This window comes from Dipodomys merriami, unplaced genomic scaffold (assembly GCF_024711535.1).
Source record: "Dipodomys merriami isolate MVZ:Mamm:240054 unplaced genomic scaffold, mDipMer1.0.p SCAF_39, whole genome shotgun sequence".
Taxonomy (NCBI): domain Eukaryota; kingdom Metazoa; phylum Chordata; class Mammalia; order Rodentia; family Heteromyidae; genus Dipodomys; species Dipodomys merriami.
The window spans coordinates 10,459,754-10,476,939 of NW_027205492.1; positions in this window are offsets into that span (position 1 = coordinate 10,459,754).

Genomic DNA, 17,186 nt, shown 5'->3' on the forward strand with positions numbered 1-17,186 from the left:
GAGAGGGCATTATGGAAACAAATAATAAATCTGAGTTTCACAGGCAGCCTTTTTAAAAAATTTTTTTTATTGTGAAAATACTGTACAGAGCCTTTAAAAATTTTTTTTATTGTGAAAATACTGTTACAATTACATGGGCAACATAATGAGTACACTTCTTATCAAGCATTGTTGCCTCCTCTGTTTCCCCTTCCCATCCTTTCCTATCTCCGCTCCCCATCTCCTCCCCCACCCCGCCAAAGTTGTAAAGTTCATTTTTCAACAAAATGTCTTGTACATCTCATTGTTGCAATGGGTCAACCTTTATCCCTATTTAAACAGCTTGATTTTTCCCTTCCCCTCCACAAATTATACCAACATCAAATGCAATGTAAACAGAGGTTAAACATTGGGGGAGGGACATACAAAGCAGCAAAGAAATATCTTATAAATATGTTAGAAACAATACCAAGAAAGAAAAACCATTTGAGTCCTTATCATGGGGTTCATTTCTCCAAACATCAACTTATCTGACCGTTCCCGCTTGTCTCAGACATATACTAGTTATTGCAAATAAGGGAAACCATGGGACCTATGTTTCTTTGGGCCTGGCTTACTTCATTTAATATAATTTTTTTCAGGTCTTTCCATTTCCTAACAAATGGGGCAATGTCATTCTTTTTGATGGAGGCATAGAATTCCATTGTGTATGTATACCACATTTTCTTGATCCATTCATCTACCGAGGGGCATCTGGGTTGCTTCCATATCTTAGCTATGTTAAATAATGCTGCAATAAACATAGTTGTGCTGATAGCTTTAGTATGGTCTTGTTTGTGATCATTTGGGTAAATGCCCAAAAGTGGGAATTCTGGGTCATAGGGGAGCTCTATGTGAAGTGTTTGGAGGAACGTCCATACTACTTTCCAAAGTGGTTGAACAAGTTTACACTCCCACCAGCAATGCAGTAGGGTTCCCTTCTGACCACATTCCCTCCAGCATCTGTTGTTATTAGAGTTCTTGATTATAGCCATTCTAACTGGGGTGAGGTGGTATCTCAATGTTGTTTTGATTTGCATTTCTTTTATGGCTAGGGAGGTTGAACATTTCTTCATGTGTCTATTGGCCACCCTTCTTTCCTCTTCAGAGAAGTTTCTCTTTAAGTCTTTAGCCCACTTATTTATTGGGCAATTGTTTCTTTGAAGATTTGTTGTTGGGGGATTTAACTTTTTGAGTTCCAGGTATATTTTAGATATGAGACCCTTGTCCATTGTATGGCTAGTGAAAATATTCTCCCAATCCATGGGCTTTCTATTGATCTTGCTAGCTATGTCCTTTGCCATGCAGAAGCTCTGCGATTTCATGCAATCCCATTTGTCCAACCTTTCTCTGATTTGTTGTGTTTCTAGATCTCTATTAAGAAAATTTCAGCCTGTGTCAAGGAGATCTAGGGTTTCTCCTATTCCTTCATGTAATGTTTTCAGGGTGTCTGCTTTGACTCCGAGGTCTTTTATCTATTTGGAGTTGATTCTGGTGCAGGGTGATATTTAAGGATCTTGCTTTAGTTTTCTACAAGTGATTAACCAATTTTGCCAGCACCATTTACTGAAGAGGCTGTCTTTCTTCCATTCTATTTTTTTAGCTCCCTTATTGAAGATTAGATGGCTAGAGGTCTGTGGGTTCATTTCTGGGTTTTCAATTCTATTCCATTGGTCCTGAGGTCTGTTCTTGTGCCAGTACCAAGCTGTTTTGATTACTATGGCTTTGTAGTAGAGTTTGAAATTCGGTATTGATATTCGTCCAGCACTGTTCTTTCTGTTAAGTATTGTTTTTGCTATTTGGGTTCTTTTATTGTTCCATATGAATTTTTGGATTGCCTCTTCTATTTCCTTGAAGAAAGAGGTTGGAATATTGATAGGTATCACATTGAATTTGTAGAAATCCTTGGGAAGTATTTCCATTTTCACGATGTTGATCCTTCCAATCCAGAAGCACGGGAGGTTTTGCCACTTTCTAATTCTGTTTTGATTTCCTTTTTCAGGTTTTTAAAGTTTTCATCATAGAGGTCCTTCACTTCTTTGGTTAAGTTAATTCCTAGGTATTTTATTTTTGTGGGTCTATTATGAATGGAGCTGCTTTCCTAATTTCAGCCACATTTTTCTCATTGTTGGCATACAGAAAAGCCATTGATTTGGGGGGGGGGTTAATTTTATACCCTGGTACTTTGTCAAAGTTTTCAGTACTTTGGGAGTAGTTTGGGCTTAAAACTCAAAGCTGAATTCTGTCCTCCAACTCTGTTTCTCCTAGGTTTATGTGATTCTAGTCAGCTCAAATAAAAGTCTGTGCTTCTATTTCATCAGTCGTGAAATACAGCTATGGTGAATATATATTCTAGAAAAACAAGTATTGTGTAGGATTTTTATAAGAATGAATTCTATTACTAAAATAATTTTGGATAATGGTTTATTGAGGAAAGTGCTCACGAAGTGTCAGATGTTATTAACTTATTATACTCATATCAATAATTTATGACCTGCATATCTTAGGCTCTCACAGCTATCCAGCATATTAAGGGAATACCCTATAGGAATACCTTGTGGATAGCCCTTCTGCTGCCCTAGAGCACACAAACAGGGAACCTATGCAACTGGTAGGAGCTTTGTGTGTGTGTGTATGTGCACGCGTGTGTGCAAGTACATGTGTGTTTTTTCTTTTGTTGGTCATGGGGCTTGAACTCGGGGCCTGGGCACTGTCCCTCAGCTCTTCAGCTCACACTGAGCTCTCTACCACTTGAGCCACAGTGCCACTTCCCTGGCGGGAGCTTGACTGACAGACTCAAGACCTCTGTGTACCCATGGTAGGCTCCAGCACAGGAAGCTCCCAAGATAGGAGCAGCCCAGACACAGATTACTGACATTCAGGAGTCAACCTCAACTCACATGCAAGACCAACTCAAAACAAGGAGATGTGATATACTGGTGAGCTTTCATCTGAGTGTCCCTGAGCAAGTGAATGAAACCTTTGCTACTAAATGATTCCCGAGTCCAGTGTGGGAGAAACTACCATTGACTATCCCAACACAGAATGTACCTGACTGTTGTGAACACTTTGCAACATCACCAGATGAAAACATCCAACCAATAGTTGTCAGATGCACAAATGTCAGTGAAGGAACACAGGAAATATGGGAAAATTAAAAGCAGCAGGATAGCTCCAAGGTCAACAACTTTATCTAAGGATAGCAAAGAGAGAACCCAAAGAACTCCAGATTATTATATTATAAAAATGATATTAAAGTGGACATGAATGAAAAATTGAACTTAAAGAAGATACAATAAACAGCTAAAGAAACTGGAAAAAATGATTTAAGTAAACAGCTGGACAAAGTAGCGATATGAGCGAGGAGATGTAGCATATAAAGAAAAATCCAAAAAAATTACAGAAACAAAAAAATAAATAAAGGTAACAAATGAAATATCTCTAAGAAGTCCCTTTCACATAGTGGATCAAACTGCAGACAGAGTATCAGAGATGGAGAACAATATAGATGTATTAGAATAGTCAAAAATTACAAATCACATATTCAAAATCTTTGAGACATTATTAAGAGATCAAAATATAAGAGACATGGGCATAGAAGCAGGAGATAGAAGCCAAAGAGATAGAACACATATTCCATAAAACAATAGAAGAAAATTTCACAGGTCTTAGAAAGAAGCAGCCAGTTATGCATAGGAGTACTGTAGGATGCCTAGTGTAGATTAGCCTAGAGAAGAACTACCTCTAGATAAATCACAGTTAAAACACTAAATTTGCCAAAAAAGAAAGAATACTGAAACCTCTAAGAATAACTTTCCAATAACATTCAATTGTAAGCCTACAAGAATAATAGCACATTTCTTACTACAAACATTAAAAGCGTGGGGGACATGTGATGAAATATTTTAAGCACTGAAGACAAATTCTTAGCTTGATTATAGGATGGAAAAATAATGAATGTGTGGCCAAACTAATGAAATAGAAGCTAAAAATCTATACAAAGAATCAGTAAAACAAAATGTTGGCTACTTGAAAAATAAGTAAGATCAACCTTTAGCTAAGTCTGACTCAAAGGAGGAGATCAAAGACCAAAAAAATAAACAATGAGATAGAAATAGAGGTAACAGGGCTGGGAAGGTGGCTCAGTGGTAGAGCACTTGGCTTGCATGCATGAGGCCCTGGGTTCGATTCCTCAGCACCACATAAGCAAAAAGAAAAAAGCAGGAAGTGGCGCTGTGGCTCAAGTGGTAGAGTGCTAGCCTTGAGCTGAAGAGCTTAGGGACAGCGCCCAGGCCCAGAGTTCAGGCCCCACGACCGGACCCCCCCCAAAAAAGAAATAGAGGTAACAATATGATAATAATGAGGGCATTCTTTGAAAGCCTATTTTCTAATAAACTGGAAATTCCAGAACAAAAAGACCATATTTCTAGATGTAGCTGACCTAGAAAAATTAAATCAAGAGTATATAAAGTCAACACATATTTAACAAGCAGAAAAAGTGAAGCAGTATTAGAGTCCTCAAGCCAAAACAAAACAAAAAAATATCAAATACCTGCTACATTCACTGCTGAATTGTACTAGACCTTTAAAGAAGAATTTATACCACTACTCCTAAAACTTTTCTTTGACAAAGAAAGTGTAGAAAAACTACCAAACTCTTTCTTTGAAGCCAGTATTTTTCATTCTAAAACTAGAGGTGGACAGAAAGAACAACAGTAACATCACAGACTAGTTTCTTTGATGAAGACAGATGCAAAAATTCTCAAGAAAATACCTACAAACTGAAATTCAACAACACATGAAAAAGATTATATACCATGATCAAAAGGATTCGTTCCATTCAAGGTATGCAAAATTAGTTCTACCTATACAAATCAGTAAATGTGATGCAGAACAGAGACTGAATCAAAGATCACATTCATTTGATCTTAATTGATGCAGAAAAAACAACAAAATTCAATATCCTTTTGTGGTAAAAATCTCTGAAGAGAATAGAAATAGAAGAAATGTATTTAAGCATAATAAAGGCTACATATGACAAACCTATAGCCAATACTATACTAAATCAGGAAAAACTGAAATAATTTTCCTTTTGGAGGATTAGTCATATCCTGTTTTGCCTGGCGTCTGTCTTCTGTGAGATCTCTCACAGTTCAGTGGTCTACGTTACTCCAATCCTGCATGTATGCCTAAAAAAATGTAGTTTGTATGGGGGAAAGACAAGTAATAAGAAGGATGAATAGATGAATATAGTACTGGGAGTATGAAGCTAAATAAAAACTCACTAGAGCCCAGCACTAACATTTACTTTTGTTACATGTAGCAGATTCCCTAAATAACATCTCTATGTGTTTATAGATAGAAAAAGGGAGAGAGTGTGTTACTCCTAATAGTTTGATTACAAGTGTGTGGCCATAAAAATAGAGTTTGACTTTTAATGTGAGCCACTATTTTCTTCTGTTTAGATTATAAGCTTTTAGAGTACTAGAATAATGTTTTATTTTTGTTCTCCTTGAAAATTCAACAAATTTTACTGAGCATTGCCTAAAATGCATACTACTATATGCAGTGATATTTACTTCAAACACATGCCAATAAAATAAAAAATAATAATAAATGAAAATAAAACTGGGAATGGAGGTTTATGACTATAATCCCAGCACTCAGCAGAGAGAGGTTGAGACAGGAGAATCAGGAGTTTGAGGCCAGAATATCTCAACCAAAGAAAATGAAAAAAAATTTAAATGCTTTCATTTCACCTTGAAGTTTCAAAATTGAAATGTAAAATGTTTGGTTGCAAAGATCTTGTTGCAAAGACCAAGAAGCTAGTTACTAGTAAAGATTCAAATGATAGATTTTACATTAAAAAAAAATAGAAAACAAAGTCTTTTAATTCTTTTACTCTCTGCTTCCATTGTATGACAGACATGGTATGCATCGTTTCATTTCACAGTGTCTCTGTATTTCCAGTGGTGGCTTCTTCTCATTCTTAACTTAGTTCCTCACATTTCTTTTTATATATCTCCCTACAATGTTCTTCTCAGCTGTTAATGATGAGATATGTTGGTAAGGGAATACATGAAAGTCTTCAGGCCACTTGGAAGTAATGTCCTCTAAGTTTAAATGTTACAGTGAAGGTTGCGCTGTACAGTGAGTGTTTACCTGGGTGATTTAGACATGCCGCTTCTCCTCAGGAAGTGTTCCTGTACCCAGGACGGGTCTGTCAATGCTGTTATGCTTCAGTGTAAAACCCAGGTGAGTTTGGCCATGCTAATGAGAAGACAGCTGTTTCTTTCTGTCTTCCTTTTTCTTTTGAGAGGCATAGTTAACTGTTGTTAACTATATGAGCTATTGGGCCACTCACATATACCAAGCATTTTGTAGAAATCACCTGTTTAATACAGCACTGAAAGGCTGATCATCATCCTTCTGTTTTATAAACGAGTCAAACAGTATTCAGAGAAGTTAAATAATTTTCCTAAGAGCACACTGAGTGGACATGGAGGCATGTGTTTCCAGAGTTTATAACTGTAATACATTTCCACCATGTATTGGACCTGGGACTGAAACACTGAAATAGGTTTTAAAGCATTGTTTGCAGCATATTAGCTTATTCAGATGGAAATAACGACTTAATCTTCACATTAAGAAATTCACCTAGCTGGGCACCGATGGTTTACATGCCTGTTACCCTAGCTATTCCAGAGACTGAAATCTGAAGATTACAGCTTGAAGCCAGCCCAGGCAGGAAAGTCTGTGAGAAAACAAAACAAAAAAAACCAAAATAAAAACCAAAGTGATACTGTGGCTCAAAGTGGTAGAGTGCTGGCCTTGAACGAAAAAGCTCAGGGACAGTGCCCAGACTCTGAGTTTCAGTCCCAGGACTGAAAAAAAAAAAAAGAATTCATCTATATTTATTTAACAAATAGCATTGAATTCCGGGGACTTAATAGACCATTGGTTTCTGCTGCAAAACAAAAACAAAAAGAAGAGATATTTCCACAGATTAGCTAGTCTAGATGAGGGACTAGAACACTGTGGAGTCTAAGTCTAGGCTATTTTCTGTGTTTGTAAATAAAATTTCATTAGAAACATAACCACTTCATCTATTTACTTCCACAAAGGATGGTTTTCTAATATAAGAACAGAGGTCAGTAGTTTTGACAAAGTGCCTGTCCTACAAAGTTCAAATGCATCTTCTTCTTTGTTTGGGTGGACTTCTATCTCCAGAGCAGTTCCTGTGCGCTAGGGGACAGACCAAGCTTCTTGGGGAAGGCCGTGTCCTCTCCCACCATTTCATATTGTGGGAATTTTCTAGAAATGGTGGTAGGTGTGAGATGGCTGGGCTAGCAGATGGCTTAGGCTCTGGGAGCTGAGTGAAAAATCCCAGAGACTTCAGCAGACCTGAAATACTCAGTATAAATAAGGCATTGTCTTTTCTTCTTGAAGGGACTCAGTTGTGCACACGGGTGTGTGGAATTATGAAGAGACCTCAAACCAGAGGAGCGGGGCATGTGAGTTCCTATGTCTCCACATTGAGACCTGGGAGCTGTGTTATTGGGAGCAGAGTTCACCTAGCATCGAGGTTTTATGTTGTAAGTGTGTAGAAATCCCACCTTGCAGAAGTGCTTTGCTCACTGATGGCCAAGAACATGAATAGACTGAGAGCTTGTCTCAAATGAAATGTGACGTAGTGTGTTGTGTTTATCCCATCCCAGTAATGGCTGAAAAATCAGCTTCTCCTTTCTTAGAGGAAAGGGCTCTGAAACACCCCTGGGGAAGGAGTGGACTGTCCACCCTTGGACATCAAGCTGTGTACAGGGAGAGGGGAGGAATGGGTTTATGGTGTCTCACTTTCCTGCACTCAAAACTTACAGTGCACCAAAACATTAAAAGAAAGAAAAGAAAAATAAGTCATCAAGACAAATACAATAGAAATGCAGTATTATTTAAAACTAAAACTTAAGGCAGTTACCCTTAGTGAATAATTATCACTCTCTCTCTATGCATCATTATTCATAATTATATATTTATTGCTTATATTTATAATTATTATTTATAATTAGGCATGCCTCTATATTGATAATTATTCATTATATATACATAAAGAGAGATAATTATATGATGATCATATATAATGTTAATGGTTATAATGATCAAAATTTTCAATCAAGAAAGGGTGCTGCGCTGAACTATCTATTGGAGCTTGCGTCAACTGGAAAAATCAGTGACAGGGTAATGTGGGAGCGGTCTCCTCTTCCCACTGATGTAGCCTGAGAGGGAAGAAGACAAACAGAATCACCGGTGTCCAGATGACAACTCATTGAATGGTCACACTTGCCTCTGCCTGGAATGGAGACTGGGAAAAGCTAGGGGCGGGTGCATAAAACTCGAGAGGGAGCTGCTGTTTGATCAGCCCTGCTGAAGATTATAAGCTTTATCCGCAAAGCAAAAGGGCTGTGCTTGAAGGGTTTTAACCAGAAAGTGGCAGGATTTGATCTTCGTGGCATATACAGCAAAGAAGTTCAAATCTGCAGATTCTAAACCACATGGGGCAAGAAAGAAAAAAAATATGCTTTGTTCTTTGGAATACAGAACTAGCAAGAACTTTTCAACAGCATAATGAAACCTATATGTTTTGTTTAATGAGTGGATTTTGAGATCAGATGCACACAGACATAATTCTGTTCAACATTAGCTGGGAGAAAGAAATAAAGTTGCTTCAAATAAGCTTTATTTTTGATACTTCTCTACTTTGATCACAGTTTTGTGACCAACCTTGCTTGAGTATTTGTGAACCAAATCAGAGAGAGAGAAAAAAAAGGGTTGGCACCGAGTTAATCTACATACGTTTCAGGTGATAGTTTTGGCAAGAAAGCGTTTATGATACGTAGTTGCTTTTTGTTGTAGTTTGAAATTACCTGATGGTGATTCTTTAAAATTTTATGTGGAATGAAAGGTTAATCGTTACCCTGCACAGTTCTTGCAAAGTGAAAATGAGATGGGAAAGTTAAAATATAATTAATTTAGTTTCTTATTATCCCTGCTGTTGGAGGAATATTCATGCATTCTGAACAGACAAGTTTTAAAAGAAGCACTAAATTGCAAGTGTTCACACTCAGATTCAGTTTAAAAGTTAAAAGCTTTCAGACCAAATAAATTAGACAGCCAGACAAGACGAACCTCCATTTTAATATTAATGAGTAGATGGTCTGCCTTCATATTCCTGTGTTTCCATTTGTATAGGAGTATCCAGAGTTTTCTTCTGTGTTTTGAAGGGATCACATTGATCCATACTTTGCAAATACATCATTGTAAATGGCACCTGTACCTATGGCCACCAGGGCCTTTGGAAACACATAGTCCAGGTACTGGTGACACTTGCTGGTTATCTCTTCTCCATATCCAGCTGGATATGTTCCTTCAGGTTTCCCAGTTGTAAGCAATGAGAATGAGATGGGAGGTATTGATCAGTTCCTGGGACCCTACCACACCCTTGAAAAAGACAAGAATAATTAGCAAAGTGGTTATAAGGACACAGCCAATCAGCCAACCATTGTGTTACCTGAAGAATCTGCCTTTGCAGATTCCAGGAGGGGAGTGGCTGAACAGTATTTACTTTTCTTTTGTTTTCTAGGTGATGTTAGTGGGAAATACGATAATAGGATTTCTACTTGAAGATGCCATTTAAATAAATTCCTGATCATTATTCTGCTGTTTTTCATGTTGTAAGGCTCTTTCCTAGAGTGAAAAAATGGACCTGTGGCATTCAAAACACTGAAGGAAGGAAGGAAAGAATATTCATTTACTGATTAACATTAATGCTACAAGTATGAATTGTTGGCTTACTTTAGAGCTATGTGCCACGCCTGAGAATACAGCATTGCACAAATCAGATAATCCAGGCCAAATCCACCACAGACAATAAAGAAGTTATCAGGAAAAGATATGATCAGAAGGTTGTGCACACAAACAAAAATCTGGTAATAACCCAGAAAGTGATAGAAATGGAGACAAGGCGCTAATTTAGGAAATCCAAGCAGGACTCTTGTGAAGGAAATGGCCATGCCATTGCCTGAGACAATGTTCTTGCCTAATACTTTCAAGGGCTGTGGAGCACAAGAAAGCCCAGAATGCTTCAGTAGCAAAGCATTGAGGTCAGAGAGCAATAAGGAAAGGAAAGAGCAATGGGAGAGGAAAGGGAGGTGGTGACTTCCTGTGTCCTGTGTTTGGAAGGCGTCAGAGAGCTTCCAGTATCCTCAGAGCCTTGTGTAACCTCTGACTGGACCTCTCTCCAACCAAGAACCTCTTATCAACTGAGAAACTTTCCTGTTGGCCCTCCAACACATGGGCTCACAGAGGAAATCAGAGGCAATTTAAGACTTCTCTCCCCAAGGATCTACCCAACCTTCGATGCACAGATAACTTCCTGTGTGTTATCATTAAACTCAAAACTATGAGAGCTTTGACTTGAAGTCTAGTGATGATTGCATACCAGGTAGTAAGCTGACTTTGGAAAGGTTGGAAAGCTTTGTGAAATAACTTGAAGGTCTTGACTTTCCCCAAGGATTTGTGTTCTTGAATACTCTGGAAATTCTGCAATTAGAATTATAAATTGTAACTGGTTGAAGGTAGGGAGCAGTGAATCTTGCAAGCCCTAATTAAACGTGCATACCTTTAATACTGCATCACGAGGCCACAATTTTTACATCTTGTAGCAATGTCTATCCATGTATATCTATTTAATACATTTGTGACAGATTGGGATCATATCTTATCTTCTTTAGCTTTCCTAAGTACTATGGCACATACAAATATCTGTATTTGAAAAAGCAGTAAGTCAAAAATCTAAGTATTTGCATCCCTTAGGTTGATGTTCTTAGAATTACCCTGGATTAAATGAAGTAGAACTTTTCTCCTCTCACAGAGTCATCAATTACAGGTTGCTCTCATGCTTCTGTCTGGAAACCTCAGGGCTCGGGTCTGTCCAGGCCTTTATCATCCTCGGGCAGAGGTCTCCTACCTGAGAGCTCAAAGTTGTGGAGACAGCGCCCCACACTGCATCTGCATTCTGCACAGCAGAAAAGGAAAGCAAAGAGAAAAAAATAAGGAACAATGGGTCAGCATCAGCTGTCATTTAGGGAAAATTCCAGAAGATGTTGCTGATACTTACCTTGACATTTTATTCATAACTTGCTCATTCATAACTTGGTCACAGTGAGACACTAAGCTGCAGAAATCATTTCTTCTTCCTCCTCCTCATTCCCTCCTCCTCCTCAGTCCCTCCTCCTCCTCTTCTTCCTCATTACTATTCATTACTATTTTTTAATATTATTACTACTATGACTACTTGTTTTCATATACTTGGCTAAATTTTTAGATGCTCCTCTAAGACAGAAGAAAGGGCTGAAAACTGGGAGGAGCCCATTAACATCTGTAGCACAAATATGTTTATATTTGTGTTATATGTTTTTATATATTTTCCCCTGGAAACTGGGCCAACCCAAGCCGCACTAAGAAGCTGTGCATAAAGTAGTAAATAGAAACTAGATTATCTTTGTTTCCTTTAAATCATTATGTCTTATAATAATTTTATAATTTTATAAAATATGTCTTATTTTATAATTTATAAAATATAATTTATAAAAAATATAAAATATTTATTGATGAAAATGTCAGATTTTTTTCAAAGGAAAAAGACATTAAAAGACTCAAGAAGAGGCTATGGAAGAGTCTAGTGACCATACCTTTTTTTATTTTCGGTGGTGGCTCTGTCTTTATTAGAGTTTCATAAGTTAACATTCTTCTGCCTGATTTCAAGGTCAGTTGTCATCACAAAACAGTAGCAATCTTGAGCAAATTACTAAAATGCACAGGCTTAGTAACAGAATAATGCAAGCAGCTGAACTATTGTTACTACTGATGGTGATACTGATAGCTTAGTAATAAATGTATTTGCCTCACTAGGTGCTTTAGAAAATAAATGAATTATCATAAATACATGAATTTTGTCAGCCACTGAAGGCTGTGATACTTGTCATCCATCTAGCATGTTGAAGTTCATAAGAAGTCCTTTGAGGGTCTGCTTCTGGGCAAGGCATTGCTTTGGAATTTAAATGAAGGAGGTAACACATGGATAGAGGTTTTGATGATCCATGTGTCATTCCCAGGAGCTGTCTGTCTACAGAGAGTCCTCTTGATGACGCCTTCTACACAGGGCTGGGCAAATGACTTCGGTGGCCCAGAGTCTCCTCTGCTTCTCTGTATATGTCCAGTCCTATCGTGCAGATAGATTCTTTCCATATTAACAACAGTTAGATTCGACAAGTATTTATTAAAGTGCATGCAAGTTACTCTCCTGTGTTTCCTGGCAGATACCAAGATGAATAAAATGGAATTCTGGAAGGTATGTGAACAGAAGGGAACCCCACTGGCATTGTTGGTGGTTGGTGGAAGTGTAAACTTGTTCAACCACTTTGGAAAGCAGTATGGAGGTTCCTCAAAAGACTCCACATAGAGCTCCCCTATGACCCAGCAATCCCACTTTTGGGCATTTTCCCAAATGATCACAAATAAGACCATCCTAAAGCTACCAGCACAACTATGTTTATTGCAGCATTACTTACCATAGCTAAGATATGGAAACAACCCAGATGGCCTTCAGTAGATGAATGGATCAAGAAAATGCGGTATATACACAATGGAATTCTATGCCTCCATCAAAAAGAATGACATTGCCCCATTTGTTAGGAAATGGAAAACTTGGAAAAAATTATATTAAGTGAAGTAAGCCAGGCCCAAAGAAACCTAGGTCCCATGGTTTTCCTTATTTGCAATAACTACTATATGTCTGAGACAAGCAGAAACAGTCAGACAAGTTGATGTTTGGTGAAATGAACCCCAAAATAAGGACTCAAATGGCTTTTCTTTCTTGCTATTGTTTCTTACATATTTAATAAGATGATTTCTTTGTTGCTTTGTATGTCCCTCCCCCACAGTATAACCCCAGCTTTCATTGTATTTGATGTTGGTATAATTTGTGGAGGGGAAGGGAAAAAACAAATCGTTTCAATAGGGATACAGGTGGACCCATTGCAACAATGAGATGTACAAGTCATTATGTCGAAAAAACAAACTTTATATCTTTGGCGCAGGGGTGGGGGACATGGGGAGGGTGGGAGGGGAGGAGATGAGAAGGGATGGGAAAGGGAAACAAAGGAGGAGGCAGCAATACTTGATAAGAAATGTACTCATTACCTTGCTCATGTAATTGTAACCCCTCTGTATGGTATTTTCACAGTAAAAAATGGAATTCTCTGTTCTCATGGGTTAATTTGACATTGTTGTTAAAGAAAGATAATGGTTCAGTGAAATCCAGGTCAATTTCAGTGCATAAATGAAGACTTTTTCTTTCAGACAAACTGCTAATACTTGGAATAGTATTCATAACTACTCTTTCTCTCACACTCTCTCTCTGTAAACTTTTGCTAATCTACTCTATTTTTCTCTTCAAGTCTATCCACATCTCCTGAAGGAAACATTGGCTAGAGGATGCGAAGAAGGGGAAAAGATGGATATATAAAAACATTAAAATATGAACTTGTGAATTGCCTTGAAAAGGCAAAATTAGCATTTAGAAAACTGTAGTCATAAAGCCTTTTCTGTTTTCTGAGCTGTAACATCACAGTAGATTATTTTATTACTGTTTCACAATGCATAACATAATATAGTAGCTGTAAGTTATTGGAATATTAATTGTCTATGGATGGTGGTGTTTTGGATATAAATAAAAGTAGTTCTTGTTATTAATACAGAGCAGAAAAATCTTAGATTGTAGTGTCAATGAGGAAAGACAATCTAAAGACAAACTAAAATAAAACTCATTTATGTTGGGGGGCTTCAGTAAATGCAAGGATTTAAGTGGGGCTGGAGGCTTACGCTGTCATCTTAGTTACTGAGGAGGTTGAGATCTTGAAGATCATGGGTTAAGAATTGCCAATTAACTAGCATAAAAGTAGGGCTGGAGACATGGCTCAAGAAGTAAAATGTTAGTTGAGTAAGTACCAGGCCTGGAGTTCAAACTACAGAACAGTCAAAAAAAGAAAAAGGAAAGTAAGTTTTTAGAATTCATCAAATTCTTGATTGATGTCTTTTTTGAGGGTAGGTATATGAATAATATATTCCCACTGTGAATAGGGGAAATCACTATAAGTTAGGCAAAAGGCCAAGTAGAATCTACTTGTGTTTTTTGATAAATATTTCCTTTAAGCCAGTTTCATGCAAATGTTAATAAGAATAGAGTAATAGCCATAAGACAGGCTCATTATTATAAATACAGAGAATTGCATGCTTGTTTTGTTTTTATTAGCAATTAATCTTGATCTTAGAAAAGCCTTTATGTAATTTATTATTTATTTACAGTCATTGTGGGGCTTGAACTCAGTCAGGACCTGGGCACTATCCCTGAGCTTCTTTGTGCTCAAGGCTAGCACTCTACCACTTTGAGCTATAGCACCACTTCCAGTTTTTGAGTGGTTAATTGGAGAGAAGAGTGTCACTTTTCTGTCTGCGATGCTTTGAACCATAATCCTCAGATCTTAGCCTCCTGAGTAGTTAGGATAATAGGTGTGAGTAGATAATTTCTTTGGGGGGGGCAATCCTGTGGTGTGAACTCAGGGTGCTGTCTTTGAGCTTTCTTGGTCAAGGCTAGCACTCTACCACCTAAACCACAGCTCCACTTCTGGCTTTTTTGGTTGTTAATTGGAGATAAGAGTCTCGTGGACTTTCCCACCCAGGATGGCTTCAAACACTAGCCTTGAGCACAAAATGTCCAGGGACAATGCCCAAGCCCTGAGTTCAAGCCTCAGGACTGGCACACAAAAAAATGTGTGTATTAAAAATTGAGCTTAAAAGTGAAAATTGGCTGGAATAAGTCTTCAGGGAATTCCAGGGGTAAACAAAGTAATTACCCTATTCTGGATAAATAATCGCACAAAACAACATCTATAATAAAATATTTTAAGTTAGAGTATTCTTAGATAGACCTTTCAGCCATAGGTAAATGTAATTACTTGGGAAGGAGCACAACAGGAGATCATAGCCTTCATGCCTGTTATTTTGATGCCGTTATAGCAAAGGTGTGGAGTCAGCTACTGGAGAGCTCATGGGGACCTAGTCATGATTGAGGTGACATTTTGTGTCTTTTTAGTGAGTCTGTCACCACAAGCTCCATCCCCAGCCAAGGACACAACATACAAGCACTGAACACACAGCACACAGACAAACTGGAATTTCCCTTTTTTGTGTTTGGGCCCTCAGAATAAAACCAAGACAAAGGCCGGGCGCTGGTGGCTCACGCCTGTAATCCTAGCTACTCAGGAGGCTGAGATCTGAGGATCGCGGTTCAAAGCCAGCCCGGGCAGGAGAGACCGTGAGACTCCTATCTCCAATAAACCACCAGAAAACCGGAAGTGGCGCTGTAGCTCAAGTGGTAGAGCGCTCGCCTTGAGCTGAAGAGCTGAGAGACAGCGTCCAGGCCCAGAGTTCAAGCCCCATGACCGACAAAAAAAAAAACCAAGACAAAGGATTCTCCTGAACTAGGAAGACGGTGCTTTTTGAAGAATAGAATAAGAGATTTGCCTGGGCTTTAATTATCATCACAAAGATGAATGATGGCCTTGTCCCGCAATCTGTCCGAAGAGAATAATATAATAATAAAATAGGTAAATCCTTAAGTCTGAGAAACAGGAGAGGATCTGTTGGCCCTTCTGGAGAAGATCTCTACAGAGACAGATCATGATCTGATTTTTGACTGGTGACTAATAGGCCAAGCCTATAAAATAGATGTGAGAAGCCACATGGTCTATTCTAGAACAAAAAGTGAAGATACATATGTGGGGGCAGAGTAGAACAGAAAAAAGCTCGGAATCATCTAGAATATCCTGAATAGGCCAGACACTTAAGAGAAAGGGTCACTGACCACAAATAAAACCTCTCCTATTATAGGAACGGGTGCAGTCTTGGAGACCACACTGATTCTATTAAGCCAGGATTATTATATTCAGCTTCCATTCAGGGAAAGACATAATAAGGAGAATTTTATGCCAATCTTTTTATAAGTACCGTGTGCTAACTGATTTTGCCACTGGAGCTCCTATCCCAATCTTTTTGATGAACATAGATATGAAATTCTCAATATATATTTGCACACTGAATCCAGCTACCCATTGAAATGATCATAGACCATGATCAAGTTGGTTGCATTTCTGAGCTGCAAGCACGGTTCAATGTTCACAAATCAATGATTTTGCCATAGCACATCAACAGAACCAAAGACAACTGCTCCATGATCATCTCAACTGATATAGAAAAAGTCTTTGACAACAGTAAATATTTATAATATAAAGCTCTGAAGAAATCAAGGATAAAAGGAATATACCTTAACATAATAAAGTTTACATGCAGTAATATATAGATTTTAATCATACAGACTCAAAAATATTTTCTCTCTGATCATTCACCTAGACAGTTTGCTGCTCACTCATCACAAACTTCATTCACTTTAATAGTCTGCATTTCTTCTGTCCCTGGTTTGTATAATACCGTTCTACACATTCTTGCAGCCAACTGGCTTGATTGTCCTTTGGGTGCTAGATAAAAAGTCACTTCTTCAGGGTTCCTACATGAGCCTTTCCTGTTCCACAAAATCCAGCCCCAATTAGCTTCAGCATTTATTGCCACCCAGCGCACTTACTTTTCTACAATGATGTGATGTTCTATGTAGCAAAGAGGACATTTCTCATCTGAAACAGAAGCAAAAAGTAGACTGGTTCCTGGATGTGTTTCACTGATGAATTAAAGAGCAAATATTATGTGTCCCCTCCACACACTGGTCACTTGGGCCTGCAGATGAAAAAATCTCCAATGAATGTTGACAGAATGAGCTCCAGTCATTGGCTAGTCATGTTGGCTGTGTTTCCAAAGGAAGTGTTTATGTCCACCACGTTGCTGGGGCTACAGGAGTAGTCTACGCATGCATGTCAGAGAAGATGCTGGTGGAGGGTCTTCTTCTGAAGCAACATCTTTCCATTGATTACCTTGGGATTGGTAGCTTTCTGGAAATTCAGAGATTTTCAGGAAATCCCATCAGCGTTATATGTGAATCTCTC